This window comes from Carassius auratus, chromosome 31, assembly GCF_003368295.1.
Source record: "Carassius auratus strain Wakin chromosome 31, ASM336829v1, whole genome shotgun sequence".
Classification (NCBI taxonomy): Eukaryota; Metazoa; Chordata; class Actinopteri; order Cypriniformes; family Cyprinidae; genus Carassius; species Carassius auratus.
This window is the reverse complement of record NC_039273.1, coordinates 19,446,856-19,465,295: the sequence shown is the minus strand read 5'-3', so window position 1 is coordinate 19,465,295 and position 18,440 is coordinate 19,446,856. Positions and strand designations below refer to the sequence as shown.

At 40.2% G+C, this 18,440-nt stretch overlaps 1 pseudogene; it reads left to right on the top strand.

Annotated features, from left to right (window-relative positions):
- The window catches only part of LOC113051203 (dynein regulatory complex protein 11-like), a 43,038-nt pseudogene that overhangs the window by 13,703 nt on the left and 10,895 nt on the right, over window positions 1-18,440 (top strand).

The following is an 18,440-nucleotide window of genomic DNA, read 5'->3' as shown; positions in this document are numbered from 1 at the left end:
AAAATTGGTTAAAAAAAAAATCAACACAAAACCGCAGACATGTAACTTTTTTTTTTTGCCCCCTCTGGGAAGGTGTGTCCTTGTGCTGCCTAAGGTCCAACAGAGGAGAGAGGGCAGGGTTCTGGAGGGGGATGTGGAGCAGGAAAGAGGCAGAAACTAAAGCCCTTTTCACACTGTGATTCCGGATTATACACGGGTAATGTGTCCTGGCAATTGTTCCCAGATCATTAGATTTTGGTTCATTCTCACTGCCAGTGATTTCCCAGAATCTGTGAGTGTGTTCACACACAGCCCATAAAGGTTATGTAATGGCACGTGATATCAGGAAGTGATGTGTAATGCACTTCCTGATGCCAGCTACGTTAACGGTCACTTAAGCTGGCGAACGATCTCAGATTTAGCGTGGATAGTGAGGAGCTAACTGATCTCTGCTTCATTACAGTTGGCACATATTTTTTTGTCGCAAATGTTGATCTACCTTCAAAACACCTGGTAAAAGAGTCACACGATAACGTGCGTCATCAATATTACACACCCTTTATGGCATTGGTTCTGGCTTTTGTTCACACAGAGCTCATTCCAGGACTGGACCCCGTCAATGTTACTAGGTCCCCAACCAGAACAATCCGATCAATCCCGGAACCAATCCCAGGATCACACAGAAGGCAATCCGGCAATGTTCCGGCAATTTTCCGGGACCAACGTGCAGTGTCAAAGTGGCTTAAAAGAGTCCAAATTAGTCCACAGGTGAGCGGAGGGTGGGAGGAGACAAGGGGAAGCCAGTAGAAGAAGGGTCCAGGTGTTAGTCAAGAGACCAGGCAGGATGAGGCTCCAGGGTTGAGTCGAGGGAGATAAGAACCATGGAGTAGACTTGGCAGATAACACCCAGGAGATGAGTGATGGAGACGGAGCCACTGAAGCTGAAGACCCAGGTGGAGCTGAGTAGACGGAGAGCCAGGGTGACACCCGAGTTCTGAAGGGCCTAGGCGGAGCTGATGGCTCATGCAAGCGAGGCAGAGACAAGGCCCTGAAGACCGTAGTGCAGCCAAAGGGATGGAGTGACGAGGCGAAGCCCAAGGTGTGGAGGTGTTCAGTCCCACGAAATAAAACATGCATAGGCAGCTGTTTGGGTAATGTGCAAGATCTAAAGTCCATAATGTGGTCCTCGAAGGACTGATCCTTTTTCTCCAATCAAATGAGCTTAACAGCATGGTTATCCATGGCAGGTTAATTGGATAACATGATCAAGACAACAAGGGAAACTAGGTCAAAGGAAAATCAACAAATACATGACACAGATTCTTGTATATTTTACAATTCATAACTATTTAAATTATTAATTGACCATGTTAACTGAGCGTGAGAATCTAAAAACTACTAGAAGGGATACATTAGCATTCCCTAAGTAAAATCTTTATAATAGCACATGATTCGTCCAACGTTCATCATATTGTAGTGAACTTAAACTCAATATACAGCTGGGACTCATGTAGATGGTGTAGAATGACGCACAACCTAAAATCAAAATACTATCAAGGTAATTCACATGACACTAGAACTGCTGCAAACATTGACCTAACAACAAAAATTGTAGCAAACAAATTCTTATATAAAATAAAATAATTTGTATTAGATTGAAAATCAATGATATTATTGTTTTCAGGTTTTATTAATAATTATGTTTAGGTTTTGGGGTTGGGTTTTATGTTTTTGTTTAGAATGCTGTTGTATGTTTTTGTAACAAGACAATACATGTACTTATAAAGTAAAATACATACAGTTGAACATTGTTTAAATAGCTTTTTGCTAGTAACCCCCCCCCCCCCCAAAAAAAAATCTTTACATTATAATTTATTGTGAATAACAATAAAAATATTTTCTTACTGTATAAATTAGTGAAACTTTTTTACTAACAAAAAGCAATTTTTTACTTACTATAAATACATATATTATCTTGTTACAATCCAAATTTCCACCAATATATTAATACTGTAACTCATTTTTAACTAAATTTTTTAAACTAAAATTTAGAGTAAAATAAGAGAAAGATGTTTTAATCTTTTTTTTTTTTTTTTTTTTTTTTTTGAAGTTTTTAACAATTTAAACATAATGGGCCCTATCTTGCACCCAGCGCTATTGACTTTGTACACCGACGCATGTGTCATTCCTATTTTGCACCCGCGCAAAGCGCGCTTTTCCCTCCACAGAGGCACGTCGCTAAACTAGTGAATGAACTTGCGCTCCCTGGGCGGTCCAGCGCAAAAAAGGAGGTGTGTTCCGGCGCAAACAATCCCTGGTGCTATTTTGCTGTTCCATTAAACAATTGCGCCACTGACCAGAAAAAACCTAGTCTAAAGTCAGTGGCGCGTTGCGCGTTGTTCATTATGCTATTTTAAGGGCGCATGCTTGACCATAATGTATAGCGTGCACAACGCGCATACACTTTGCTCATGTAATCTACACAGATGTAACAGTTATTTTTGCAAATCATAAATTGTTATACTAAAAAAATATTAACACATGAGATGACGGAAATCATTGTGGTGTGCCACGAAGATGTGAACAAAATAGGCATAAATCTAGCTTACAAATTATTTAGGCTAATTATTCTCCCATCCCCATACAACACAACTTCTCTGTCTTTCACTGCTCTTACAAGAACATCAGTCTCCTCGGCTGTGAACCGCTCCTGGCGTGCGCCTGGTAAATACGCCATAATAATAGCAATCCATAATGGAACTTGCGCACCTGCTTTTAAAGGGAATGTTGGATGACGCTCTGATTGGTTTATTTCACGTTACGCCCAAACCACACCTATGAATAATGAAGCTACTTCAGACCAACCCACTTTAGATTTGCGCCGGGCGCAAGAGCCATTTATCCCGCCGGGAAAATAGCAACAGCGCCTAGACCCGCCCACAAAGTTACTTGCGTTTCGCGCTTTGACACTTGCGTTTCAGATCGTTAAAATAGGGCCCAATATGTGTATTGTCGTACATTTTCATTCTAAAGTAATTAATACACTTCCAAAAACATGTATTTATTATACAGTATTATATCTATGGTTAAATAAATTTCTTTCTTCTAATTCACACAAATGTCTTTACTGCATTATATGTCCTGTTTGACCTGATGCTTCACTTGGGTCTTATTCTGCAATGTGTGAAGAGAACGTATGTTTAGGAGCTATAGTTCAACCTCAGCATTGCCTATAGAACAGCAAATCAATCAAGTCACCCCTGAAACCTCTTGACAAGACAAGCATGGTAATGACTGAGACACTACTTCCTGTTAGTCTAGAAGTTTAAGGTCTCTCAACAGGGAATGAGAAGACTGGACTGCTTTCTTCTGTTTAAATGATCCATGAAGACAGGGTAGAGAGCTAGATCTAAGATCTTTCGAAACCATTGAACATTTCTGTGCATGTCTGAATGTTTGTGTCAGTAGGGAGTAGGTGAAACAGAGGTCTGCAAAAACACATTCTAAACATTTCATTCTAGCATTTCCTGGATTGATTGCTATGACAACATCCTGCTCTGTTGCCTGTGTTAAGTGATTAGAGAACATGTATCAATAAACTGCGTTGTAGATTACACACCAACTCCATTTTAGCGGTGGTCCAGCCCATTACCCACCATCTCTAGGCTACAGATTGTTAGATTTATTTCTCTACTACTCCTACAACAGACTCATTTACTCTCTGTTACCTGAGAGTAGGACTGGGCGTTTTTTTTGGTTTTGTTTTTTTTTCTTCAGATTTTATAGATTAATTCGAATTTAATGTTTAACCACAATTTATTTTATTGGAAATCGAGGAATCATGATTTTGAATAGAAATATTATTAAATGTTAGAATTAGACACTTTTACAATATGCCAATGTCAACAGTAAAGAGAAAATGATCTAACCGCATGTCGGCGCACAGGATTAACCGCTCATGTGTGACACGCTCTGTGAAGGACCAGAAGGTGCCATTCACACAGAATGTGCTCTTGTGTTGACAAAGATGCGATGCCGGTAGTAGAATAGTGGCAGTTTAACTTCTTTTAACTTGAGTACCGTGCTTTTAGTATGCCATTTCATGCGTGAGATCATGAAATGGCATACAATTTGATGCAAGCGCAACAGTCAAACGTGTCCATGTTTACATAGAAAAAACAGTGAAAAAGCAGTGCAATCGAATAAAAACCTGCAAAGAACTACTAGTCTATATCTGAAATGTTTTGTTTGCATCATGGCGATAGGCTGAAAGCTGCTGTTCATTGTTTTTACAGAACATTTATAGCTTATTTAATAATAGTCTACAGGTATTATACCTGCAGTCATTTTGAATTCGAATTACCTTGATTTTTTTAAAGCATTTTCCTTGCATTATTTCTGAACATATAATATGTATAAGACAGGCTTGTAGAAGCTGTAGTTCATGCATCTTTTTTTGCAAAGATATTTAACGTTAACAAGTAATTTGTTTAACATATACATCATGATGACAACTCCATATGTGATGCAATTAAAATATAATTCCTTTAACTAGAGGGTTAATAAAGAAAACGTTAATTGAATCATGTTGTAGTTACATTTAGTTACAAATCGTAAAAATTGAGAATCGATCAAACTTTTTGAAAAAAATCTAGATTATATTTTTTTTGGTCATATCGCCCAGCCCTAGCTGAGAGAGGTGTGAAGTGTCTTTTAAAGTCAACATCTGATAAGGAAAACTTCTGTCTTTTTAAAGTCACTGAATCTCACATCTATCACACAGCTGTGCATCTGGCTTGTATCATTCTTCAGAGAACATAAAGGTTCACTAAAGCGGATCATCTACTTCACATCTGCTGAAGTTCTGTGTGTTCTCAGCCCCTCCACGAGTATTCATTGCGAGACATGTGTTGACGTCAAGTCACGACAGTTGCTTCTATCATCTACAGGTCTGTGATGATTAATATTTCCCTTAAAGTATAGAACTGCAATCAAACTGCAGTGTGATTGTAATATTATTACAATCTATGCAGTGATAAATGCAGTTTTGTAGCATAAAAGAACATTGTATTGATGAAAAATCTCAAGCACTCTCAAGTACCACTACTTTATACATAAAGTATATTTGTTGCCAATGTAGTGCAATTCAGTAGTACTTCAGATCAGTACAGAAACAGATCTGATGGACAGCTGCACTGAAACATGAACTAAGCTGAAGTTTTTGGGCAACAGCTGCAGTGCATTGGCATGTTGCAGTTTTCATATTTCACTATATACAGTTGTAAAGCTTTTTCATAATAGTAACTTACCATATACTGTGGCTTCATTGATTCAGTCATTGCTGATATCATTGCCAGTGATATTTCGTCTATTTTATTGAGTGTTTTTTTTTCTTTTTTTCTGTATAACAAGCAGATGAAACTCTTGCGTACAAGGAAAATTTCTATAATATATTATACTACACATGAAGACTATACTAACCTCTAAAACTGCAGCCAAATATGCATCATAATCATACAGTACAAGTATGTAAATTGGATGCTGTACTACTGCAGATTTGCAGCACAAGTGTGGTAATTTGGATGCAGTAGAAGTAAATTTGTCAGTACTGCTTCTGTATTGTGCTAAATTAAACCTGTTTTACTAAAGTTACAAATATTACCATTGATTTTTTTGAATGTGTTTATTGGATATTAAAACACTTTAATTTTGCAGGTGAGAGCATGGCATGTTAAAAGTGTGATATATGTTTACATGCATCTTCATCTTACTGGGTGTGTGTGTGTGTGTGTGCGTGTGTGTACGTGTGTACAAATGCCTTTTTGACTGGAAAAAAATTCAGTCAATGAATAGCTGTAACCTTGCAGGAAGCAATTATATGCCCAGTCAAAGCTGCTTAATTCTTTTCATTGGGATTTTCCTCTAAACATCACCTTGCTCAGTCTGTGAAGCAAAGGATTACATTCTTGAGAAATGAAGCTTATAGGTGTAATGAAAAGCAGAGATCAGAGCTTATCTCCCAAATATTTGACATAGTTGAGTGAATAGCGATGTGTCTGTCTCACAGTGTGTTGCTTATATCTGCAATAATCATCAACTAAACTGCTGTCATCAGCATTGTCCACAGAATACAATAATATTACATGATGAATGGTAAAATGTGAAATGTTGCTGGTTTTTATTATTTATATTGTCTCTTGTAAAAAGAAGTGTGCATAATTGTATAAAATATGTGATTGTAGTGTGATTTAGATCTTAAAAGTATTTTTTTTTTTCTTTTAACTACTTGTTGATAATTTTAATGAAATAAAAACTTTAAAAAAAGTGTAGCTTGAGGAGAGCATATTTTTAAAATTGTACTTTGTAACAATGTCCATTGAAATTTAAAGATTTAATTTTACAAACATTTAAATCATTATATTTAAGTCTTTTGTTGGGCTTTAAATAACTAAGCGTATTTTGATGGGTTGACATGCTAAAGCATATGTGAATAAATTGATTATAATTTTAACTGTAGTGGGTTATTCGATATTGCTCATCTAATTAATATATTTTGAATGTACTAAAATGCGATGTCATCATTACAAATGTGTAATTACAAATATATATTTTATTAAATTTCATGCAACTTTAAATATAAATTATATTTATATTTTAGTTCACTCTAAATGTTTTTCAGTACATTTGGCAGTATGCTTTAATCGTATTTCACAGAAAAAAGAAGTAAATATGACATTAAATATAAAGATATATAAGTCCTACTTAAGTGGGTCAAAAGTACAACTTATTTGCATTTAATAAAAATGTAACCTATAACACATGCTATTTCATGCATACTGAGTTTTTTACACTGTTAGAGTTGGATTCCCGTGCTAAACATGGACAAAGTTTCAAAAATTAAGTTGTACGTTTGAAGGAGTATTTCTGTTCCAAAAATAATCCTTGTGGTTTGTCACAAGTTTCAGAAAGTTTTTTTCAAGTATGGCTCTGTGTGACGTTAGATGGAGCGAAATTTCCTTATATGGGTCCTAAGGGCACTTCTGCCGGAAGAGCGCACGCTCCTGTATAGCAGACTGAGAGCATAACAGACGTTCACTGATCAGAGCGAGAGCGTCGCGAAATGTCACAAAAGAAGTGTGTTTTTGGTTGCCAGGGCAAGACAACCCTGCACAGATTACCAAAAGAGAAACAGCATTAAGGGACCAGTGGATGGAGTTTATTTTTACAGAGCATCAACAGAGTTGTCCAAGTGTTTGTGTTTGTTCCCCTGCATTTCGAAGTTTTACAAACAAGGTCCAGTTTGACGCTGGATTTGCACATCGTTTATTTCCTAGGAAAATGCAGTCCCAACGAAAAAGGGTCACGATCGTGTGTTGGAACCGCAGACGGTGAGTAAAACTGCTTCAAATATCTCTGTGTTATTAACTTAGCTATCGGCGTGTAAGCACATCAAGTAAACAACATGCGATGTTGTCATCAAACTGCACTTTCCACATGTACAGCTTAAAAAAAAAAAAAAAAAAAAAAAAAAGACGACAAAGTGGAACTTAGTCATTTTCCAAAACCGCTAAGCAAATATATACAGTTTCAGTACATACCACATAGAGACGTTGTTGCTGATGCTGTTCTTGTTAAATTTCAGCCTCTGGATCTGATTCTGGATCAGAAATATACGCTGAATCTGACTGTTAGCCATGGTTTGTTTTGGTTGGTTTTGTCCACACGGTAATGTCACTCACAGCTTCCAAACGCTCTCAACGCAAAAGCCTACTGGCGGTTTTTATTCTTTAGCTCCGCCCACACGTCACGCCTCCAGCCGGTCGTGTTTTTCCGGGAAAAATCGGTACAGACTATCTTTCTCTTATGAATATAATAAAACTAAAGACTTTTTGGAGTTATGAAGGATGCAGTACTACTCAATAGGTACTCAAGATTAACAGGATATTGAGTGAAAACGAGCATTTCACCCCCCCCTTTAAGTATATATATTATTTCTGAAATAAGTATGCTCACAGCTTGCAAAACGAGCCTTGTGTCACAGTAAACAATGCATTCAGCTAATCTGAACTCCTAAAAGATTTGTATGATATGTTCAGCAGACAAACATATTTAAGTCTCCTACATCCTGCCTGTCAGACAGCTAATTAGAGTTAAAGGTCTTTGCTGTGCAAGTTCATCTGCAGCACACTGTTTTATCAGCTGTCTGTAATTGGGATATGTTCATCTGGTGGGTTTATTTAGTTGTAATGGGGCGGAAAGGTGACCACCATATTTACCCAGAATCAGAAAATAACCAGCATGATGTCTAAAGGGACAAGCTCTGTTTGGAAAGTCACCCACACTCTAGTTGAGAATGGCTTATAGTGAGGCCAAGGAAGTCATTTGTAATACTCAGAGTAAGATCGAGATTGCCTGTTTAGGCTTGTCTGCTGCTTGCTTCCCTCTTGCTCCCTTTTACCCCTCTTTCACTTACTGCATCCCTAAGTCACGGTGCACTTTCTGTATGTGACTGATGGATTTCATGTCAGTCTCTTGGCAGAGAGAGCTATGTCAAGGAAGTGTCGGTTTCTAGCTGTTAGCTTAATGACCGAGACAAACAGGCAAAACAGGTTGGCAGAAGGAGAGCAACACAGTCTCCACAGACTGACTGGGGTACAAATTTTCACAAATGGGAAAAAAGACCTTATCGTGAAGGTAAGAGGCTGCGATGGAGCCTAGCAGAGTGGGTACAGCTGACCACCCTCCAGACCTGGAGTGTTTTTACACTTAATCTCCATATGGTGGGGTAGCAAATGTGTTGTATATACACCATGTTCAGTCTGAGCAGATGTGTGTGGCCACCTCCCTCCAACAAAAACTAGCAACTATGGCACCAGATATTTTGCCGATTTTCTGTTTATCCACAACAGTGTCTGTTCTTCGTGCACTGTGTGGGGTTGGATTTGGATGCTGTGTGGAGCATTCTCAGAGGACCTCAGTGCCAATAAAGAAGGTTTAAAAAGCTGACCCCTAACAGTCGTGTGTTTTCAGGGGAGTTAGGTGGATGTTGTCTTTAAACAAACAGGCCATGCTGTGTGAATGCATCCCTCTGAAGAAGCGAGGCAATTATGTGGATCGTATTGCCCCAGGATGTTCTGGAAATGTGACTTTGAAAAGGAGGCTTTGTGGACGACAGTTTGACCTCTGACCTCAGCAACGGATCTTATTCAGAGTTCGATGCTTATTTTTAGGTTCCACCAGAGTTAGCTTTAACATCAGTGGCATTAGATCGCTATGTGAACTTGACAGCACTGCTTATTAGAGTTGTGTGAAATTCTGAATTTAAAAATTAATTTATAAGTTGGTATTTCAATTGAACTGGCCACAAACCACAGGATTGTCAAACTAGAATTGGAATAACAGGCAACTGGATTTTTCTGAATTCCAATTCAAAGACGTTTGAACCGGTGTTCTTCAACCCTGGTTTCTACATCTGTACAGCTCAAAACACACCAAAGTGAGATCAAAGAACGAGCAGTGTTGAAAGCTGACTGTGTTGTTGCCTCATGTCTCTGCTTCAGGGCCAAAAAGTTGTACTTGAACACACAACAAACTCTTTAGCCAACAGCCAACTTGCACATATGTCCTGCACCTGTATGTGAGGAAATCAATAGGTGGCAGTAATCTGCATTCATTATACAAAAAGCGGGGTCCAACTAGTGTCAATGCTGCTGAACACATCATGAAAACTGAGCTGACAGACGCTCAATGTTCTGACTGTAGACTTGGTGTGTCACTTTGTCAAGGCCTTTTAAACCTTAAAACTTCCTAAGTACTTTCTTATCAGACTCTCTTCCTTGTTTTGTGTGTGTTTTGCTCCCCATGTGTTTCTGTGCCTTTATTTTGTCCTTCCCATACCTGTCCTAAGTGTTTCCAATTTATTCCATTTGTGTCTAGATATTATCAATATTTCCCTGTGTATTTAAGTTTGAGTCTGTGCAGTCTGTCTTGATATGGAACTGTACGTGTAACCCTCCTGCTTACTTGTGTGTGTGTTTCTGCCTGTTCCATGTACTTTACTTCCCTATTTAGTTAAATAAAGACAGTTGATCGTTCATCTACTTCATTAAGAAAAATATATATTGTGAGCAAGTATCAGATTTGTTGCTGTAGTTTAAATCTTGTTTTGGCATGGGCTCTAGCAAACATTCTTTTTTGTCAGTGGGTGCTCCCCAGACGTCAATGAGGGTTGACATTTAGAACTGTCCATAATAAATGCCTGCTAGCTGACTAGTTCAAATTCTATGTAACACTATTTATTTTCACAACAAACTACAACCACTCCTCTTCACCTTGGAATGCAATAAAGTAGTCAGACATTTTTGACTATGTTCATGGACTGTGTGAATTGTAATTTACCTCGAAATCTGACCTGATAGTTCAAAATTGTATTCTTGTAGGATATATACGAATCAGGGTAAGACAAGCACACTGATATGAACATACAGTAGATTGATTTATGATCTAGCCTAATAATTAAATTTTGTTCATTTTTTGAGAGGGGCTGAGGGGTCTGCATTGTAGCTTTAAATTCAAATGTGAATTCCACTACTAGTTCTGTTTCAGTTTATATATATACATACAGCCCTACTGTTTATGAGCCTTACGCTGTTACATAAGTGTCCCTGTAGCTCAAACATTAGGCCATTTTTATCATAACTGATAACAATGTATTTATTGAATGCATTTTTAGTTGCTTTGGTTAAAATAATTTGTCAAATGTAAATATATATGTTTAGCACTTTCACAAATGTTTTTTTTTTTTTTTTACAGTAAATCTAGGTTAAGATTGCTGTTTATTTCTGTATATCTAAAAGATATGCATATGGACAAAATGGGAAAACAACTTCTGTAAGGTCAGAAGCTTCCATTCAGTCCAGTTCTAGTTTCCAAATCAACCTGGCATACAGCCTGTAGCTTGGACAGAAAGTGGGTGGAAATGGACTTCCTGTCAGGATGTGGCGCCTGAGAGTGCAGCATGGAGTACAATCGTAGGGTACGTTCTCACCCAGACTACAGCACCTGTGCTTCCTCTACACAGGACACATGCATGAGCTCCAACTGAGGCCCACCAGACCACTCTCAGAATTGTTTCCTCCTTTACACACAGTGCTGACTGATGTTCTCCTGGTTTTACTTTGATGCTTTGTATCCAACTCAATTTTGTTTTCACATGTCAGAAAATGTCAGCTTTCTGCTGTTTAAATGAATGTTATGCGAAGCACCGCGGCTGTTTCCCAGTAGTATTATCATATTGTCACTGCTGTTCTCATGTGTTTTAGTTAAATCTATACTTACTCTGTGGATTTATTGTTCATTGCAGAGGTTTGGCATAACCGAGATGAAAACAGAACTTCTTTCAATGTTTTGATGCTCAGTTGGAGCATGAGGAGAACAGATTGGAAGTTGAAGAGGAGCTCAGAGTTCAGGTGGGAGCAGAGCTTTCATAAAATCCTATAAACAGTATTAGAATTTTGATATGTCATGACTTACTATATCATGACGATCAATGTTAGACATTCATATTTGCAAAGAATAAACACACAATAAACACACATTATATGCCAGCAATATCTAGACAGACTATGTGCGTGGCTGTTTAACTGTGACCTGAGAACAATCCATCACTGTATTTCCTGCAATCAGTTAGTATTGTGTCTTTTCCAAAACAAGACACATAGAAAAAGACCTCATCGCATGCCTGCACAAGAGCTGGAATTCCTCAACAACATATTTGACACCCTGCATCAGTTGTTTTGTGCTGAGAGGTTTTGACATCTAAATTGGTCACAGATGCTGTCTGTCTGACATGTGTAATTCATACAGAAAGATGTTTTATCATGAATCATTCTGCAAATGCAGGCACCTGCAAATCCCATTCAGTTCTGATGGCATAAGACTAAATTCCATCTTCTCACAAGGTTGGTATTTTGAACTTCCTGGAATTTTGAAAAACATTCAGTGAATCTTGTAAGCCATGCAATTTGGGTACAACAAATTGAACATTATGCAACAGGGAGGGTATGTTTGTTATCTTGAGCTAATGCTAGCAGGAGTTCACTCTGTCTGTTATATAAGTCCTGACCAATGTTTTTTAGGAGAATGCTACTGACTTATACATTTGCAGGGTGCTTTCCTCATCATTGACTCACAAACTCAGACCTGCCAGGAAATTATCTACAATTCTCCATAAAAATATTTTGGGGAATCACAGTACACTCAGTCCAGTGTTTTCTGATAAAATGAGGTGAATATGTTCCATTCTTCACCCAGTAAGTATTAGGTAACATTTAGTAACGTAACATCTGAGAAAATACCTGGCTGCCAGTCCTGCTAGTCTGGTTCAGTTGTGGTTTGGAAAAACCCTGAATTAAAGCAGGTTCCAGGGTGTCTTCAGCAAGCTGCATAAAAGTGGTTCTTTCTGGATAATCAGGAAAACACACAAGTAGATCATCACTTGGTGACACACAGTGTAACTGGTTTGTTTGTTAAGTCAAGTCACCAGATGTTTTTCAGGATTTCTTCATTTTGGATGCAAGCACATACACACCTATTAATAAAACTTTGGTGTCAGAAGATTTCATATACTAGATATGCCTTGCTGTTAAAAGAAAAATAAACTTTCTTTATAGTCTGACACTAATCTAAGCACACTTTGATTGACATTATGGCTTATTCCATCTACTTTAATTCCGACCATAAACATTAATTCTGGTACTGTCATATGACAAATATTTACTACCCTTCCTGAATATATAATTATATTCATATCTTTTCCATACCTTAAACCACAATTTCTTTGATTTAGAAAAAAAGAAAGGGCGAAGACTGGAAAAAAAGAAGAAAAAAGAGAAGGATCTCACAGCTGATAGGTTTGAATAACAAAACTGGTTAAAATATCCACCTTTTTCCTTAACAAAGAAGTAAGCCTATGGGTGAGACTTCCCTTTCATTAGCCGCTATAGGTAAATAACGAGGAGAATAACAGCGTGCAGTATACGGTAAAACTATTTGCAGTTAACCAGTGTGTTCTTAATTAAGATAACAGGACACATCAATTGTCAATATCAAGCAGCAAAACAAACTGGACGCAAATGAGACTGGAAGCTAGACCCATATAATTTACAAATGGCTGTTTTTACGTCAGGAAAAAGGTGGATAATATACAAGAATATTATAATGTAGTTTAATCATTGCTGAAAGAGTACATTTGACCCCTGCCACCGTTTACACTGGGAGATGTAATATGTTAGACACCAGTGGACTGTGAGAGTTCTGCAGTATAGGGATTGTGTCTTTGGAAAGTGCTCAGACGTTGTGAGTGTAGGGTTTGGAGTTCAGGGGGCTGACTGGCGGATGTCCATATGGAGCACAAGAATTCATGGCTGGCTTTGAACGTTGTGATGTAATAGATGTTTGCATCAGATACTCAGCATGGCTGATCAGTTTGCTCTCTTGTTTGCAATGCTCTTTCTCCTTAACTTTCTGTCTATGTCTCTTTTTGTCTTCCCTCTAGGACCATACAATCTCTATATGAGGAGCTTGTAATGGAAGGCTTCATAATCATGTCAAGTTTTCAGATCACATTGTTAAAACTAAACCAAACACAATCATTACTGAGATAAGTCACATCTTTTTATTCTTGGATATTCTGTAACTGTCTGTCCTGAAACGGGTTTCATTTAGTCAATTTCACATTGAATATAAATGATAGTTTTTTCAAAAATTAAATGTCATTATTTACTTACCCTCTCATTCCAAATCTGTATGACTTTCTTTACTTTGTGCAATACAAAAGAAGATAAAAAAGGCCACATTTAGATAACATGCTTCTAGTATCCCAATGGTTTTTTTTTGTTGTTGTTGTTGTTTTATTTATTTTTTTCCATGTAGCAGATATGACCCACGAATATGTAAGTAAGAAAAAAGCACACAAATTTCAAAATTCTCAGATCAGCTTCAGGTCTGGAAATAACTCGAATGAATCAGATATGTGCATTTGCCTCTATCATGTAAATAGACATATCAGATACTTCCCTGTCAATGTGTTTTGGATGTCATTGAAAAAGAGACGGTGACAAGTGAATGAATCATGCTGTGTTGTGTTTTCTGAGCCTTTGTGCAATCAAAAGCTTATGTTACCATTTTGTCTGCATCCACTGCAAATTAATTAGTTATAGAACAATGAAGAACATCTAGGTTATGTATGTAACCCTCATTCCCTGAAGGAGGGAACTGAGACGTTACATCAGAAAGAGACTGACGAATGGGGTCTTGAGAGCCCAATCATCTTCGAGTGTTAACAAAACGAGCCAATGGTACACAGTGTACCTTGGTCTGCAGGATTTGCATCGCAAGCTCTGTCCAGCTGTGCAGGTATATAAGGAGCAGTGCAAGCAACTCACACTCAAGTCTTGGCTGCCTGGTCACAGGAGGACTTACAAAGGCAGGTATCAACCGAGAAGTGGTGATACACAAGGTACCAGCCCACAGGGTGGAAGTTTCAACGACAGAGCTGGCAAGCTGCTTGCCAAGAGAAAGACACATGCTGCAAAGAGACTTACTGTGGAATACACATGTGGGATTGCTCAGAAAAGGGGAATCACAACACATGAAGGCACCTAGTCCCACACAGGGCTGGCCGATAGGGCATGCACGCAAGTGCTGGACATCAACAGTGCTGGAGGAACCCAGGGTTCTGAACTGAGAAACTCACCTAAGGGGAATACCTCACGCATCCAGTCCGTGGAGTGGAATGGCTCAGCAAGCGGATTGACACTGAGCATGTCCTTAGTGGCCCGTATGGGTGAGTACCCGGAAGGACAAAGGCTCCACAAAGAGATTATAAAATCTTGCAAATGTGTTAGGTGTCACCCAGTCTGCAGCTCTACAGATGTCTGTTAGCAAGGCGCCATGCGCCATGTTAGCTCTGCCGAGAACAAGAGTTCGAAGGGAACCCTCTGCAGTGCTGATAGAACCACTGCGAGGTCCCAAGAGGGAACTTGCTGAAGGCGAGGCAGATTGAGCTTCCTGGCCCCTCTCAGGAACCTGATGATCAGATCATGTTTCCCAAGAGACTTACCATCAATAGGGTCACGGTGAGCCCAAATGGCTGCCACATAGACCTTCAGGGTGGAAGGAGACAGCCTTCGTGCCAACCCTTCTTGAATAAAGGAAAGCACTGACCCGATCGGGCCTCTCCAGGGGTCTTCACGACGTAAAGAACACCAAGTGACAAAGAGGTTACACTTCAAAGTATAGGCGTGTCTGGTAGACAAGGCTCTAGCTGAAGTGATGGTAGATACCACCTGAGGTGGCAAGCTGACTAAATCTTCCGTGTCCCGTCCAGAACCTACACATGTAGGTTCCAAAGATTGGGACGCGGGTGCCAGAGGGTGCCCCGTCTCTGAGAAAGAAGGTCTTCCCTCAGAGGAATTTGCCTGGGAGGGCTTTTCGCGAGGAGTACGAGGAAGTTTGGGGAACCAGGTCCAGTGGGGCCAAAAAGGCGCAACCATGAGGACCAGCTCCTGATCCTCCCTGATTCTCACATTGTGCAAGATCAGGGAGGATCAGGAGCTGGTCCTCATGGTTGTGCCTTTTTGGCCCCACTGGACCTGGTTCCCCAAAATTCCTCGGCTCACTGGGGGAAACACATACTTGCGCAGGCCCAGTGGCCAGCTGTGCGCCAGAGCGTCCGTGCCAAGGGTGCCCATGGTCAGGGAGTAAAACAACTTGCAGTGGGAATTTTCTGGAGAGGCAAACAGGTCTACCTGAGCGTCTCTGAAGCGTTTCCAAATCAGCGGAACCGACTGGGGTGGAGCCTCCATTCCAAGGGGTGAGACTGCTGCCATGAGAGCTCATCAGCTGCACGATTGAGCCTGGGATGGCACAAAGCAACCTCAGATGCTTCTGATTCCACAAGAGGAGATGGTGAGAGAGTTGCAACATGCGGTGGGAGAGTATACAACCCTGATGGTTGATGTACGCTACGGTCGCAGTGTTGTCTGTACGGACCAGAAAGTGCTTGTCCATCTGTTGACATCTCAACATGTCTGGAGACTGGTTCTAGGGAAACACCAGCCCGTAGAAACGAGGGTGAAGGGTCGGAGTGTGCCCTCTTGCCATGCCCATCTCGGGACTGCAGATGCCATATGCCCCAGGAGCCTCTGAAAGATCGGCTGATCAGTTTGCTCTCTTGTTTGCAATGCTCTTTCTCCTTAACTTTCTGTCTATGTCTCTTTTTGTCTTCCCTCTAGGACCATACAATCTCTATATGAGGAGCTTGTAATGGAAGGCTTCATAATCATGTCAAGTTTTCAGATCACATTGTTAAAACTAAACCAAACACAATCATTACTGAGATAAGTCACATCTTTTTATTCTTGGATATTCTGTAACTGTCTGTCCTGAAACGGGTTTCATTTAGTCAATTTCACATTGAATCAAATGATAGTTTTTTTCAAAAATTAAAAGTATGTCATTATTTACTTACCCTCTCATTCCAAATCTGTATGACTTTCTTTACTTTGTGCAATACAAAAGAAGATAAAAAAGGCCACATTTAGATAACATGCTTCTAGTATCCCAATGGTTTTTTTTTTTGTTGTTGTTGTTGTTTTATTTATTTTTTTCCATGTAGCAGATATGACCCACGAATATGTAAGTAGGAAAAAAGCACACAAATTTCAAAATTCTCAGATCAGCTTCAGGTCTGGAAATAACTCGAATGAATCAGATATGTGCATTTGCCTCTATCATGTAAATGGACATATCAGATACTTCCCTGTCAATGTGTTTTGGATGTCATTGAAAAAGAGACGGTGACAAGTGAATGAATCATGCTGTGTTGTGTTTTCTGAGCCTTTGTGCAATCAAAAGCTTATGCTACCATTTTGTCTGCATCCACTGCAAATTAATTAGTTATAGAACAATGAAGAACATCTAGGTTATGTATGTAACCCTCATTCCCTGAAGGAGGGAACTGAGACGTTACATCAGAAAGAGACTGACGAATGGGGTCTTGAGAGCCCAATCATCTTCGAGTGTTAACAAAACGAGCCAATGGTACACAGTGTACCTTGGTCTGCAGGATTTGCATCGCAAGCTCTGTCCAGCTGTGCAGGTATATAAGGAGCAGTGCAAGCAACTCACACTCAAGTCTTGGCTGCCTGGTCACAGGAGGACTTACAAAGGCAGGTATCAACCGAGAAGTGGTGATACACAAGGTACCAGCCCACAGGGTGGAAGTTTCAACGACAGAGCTGGCAAGCTGCTTGCCAAGAGAAAGACACATGCTGCAAAGAGACTTACTGTGGAATACACATGTGGGATTGCTCAGAAAAGGGGAATCACAACACATGAAGGCACCTAGTCCCACACAGGGCTGGCCGATAGGGCATGCACGCAAGTGCTGGACATCAACAGTGCTGGAGGAACCCAGGGTTCTGAACTGAGAAACTCACCTAAGGGGAATACCTCACGCATCCAGTCCGTGGAGTGGAATGGCGCAGCAAGCGGATTGACACTGAGCATGTCCTTAGTGGCCCGTATGGGTGAGTACCCGGAAGGACAAAGGCTCCACAAAGAGATTATAAAATCTTGCAAATGTGTTAGGTGTCACCCAGTCTGCAGCTCTACAGATGTCTGTTAGCAAGGCGCCATGCGCCATGTTAGCTCTGCCGAGAACAAGAGTTCGAAGGGAACCCTCTGCAGTGCTGATAGAACCACTGCGAGGTCCCAAGAGGGAACTTGCTGAGGGCGAGGCAGATTGAGCTTCCTGGCCCCTCTCAGGAACCTGATGATCAGATCATGTTTCCCAAGAGACTTACCATCAATAGGGTCACGGTGAGCCCAAATGGCTGCCACATAGACCTTCAGGGTGGAAGGAGACAGCCTTCGTGCCAACCCTTCTTGAATAAAGGAAAGCACTGACCCGATCGGGCCTCTCCAGGGGTCTTCACGACGTAAAGAACACCAAGTGACAAAGAGGTTCCACTTCAAAGTATAGGCGTGTCTGGTAGACAAGGCTCTAGCTGAAGTGATGGTAGATACCACCTGAGGTGGCAAGCTGACTAAATCTTCCGTGTCCCGTCCAGAACCTACACATGTAGGTTCCAAAGATTGGGACGCGGGTGCCAGAGGGTGCCCCGTCTCTGAGAAAGAAGGTCTTCCCTCAGAGGAATTTGCCTGGGAGGGCTTTTCGCGAGGAGTACGAGGAAGTTTGGGGAACCAGGTCCAGTGGGGCCAAAAAGGCGCAACCATGAGGACCAGCTCCTGATCCTCCCTGATTCTCACATTGTGCAAGATCAGGGAGGATCAGGAGCTGGTCCTCATGGTTGTGCCTTTTTGGCCCCACTGGACCTGGTTCCCCAAAATTCCTCGGCTCACTGGGGGAAACACATACTTGCGCAGGCCCAGTGGCC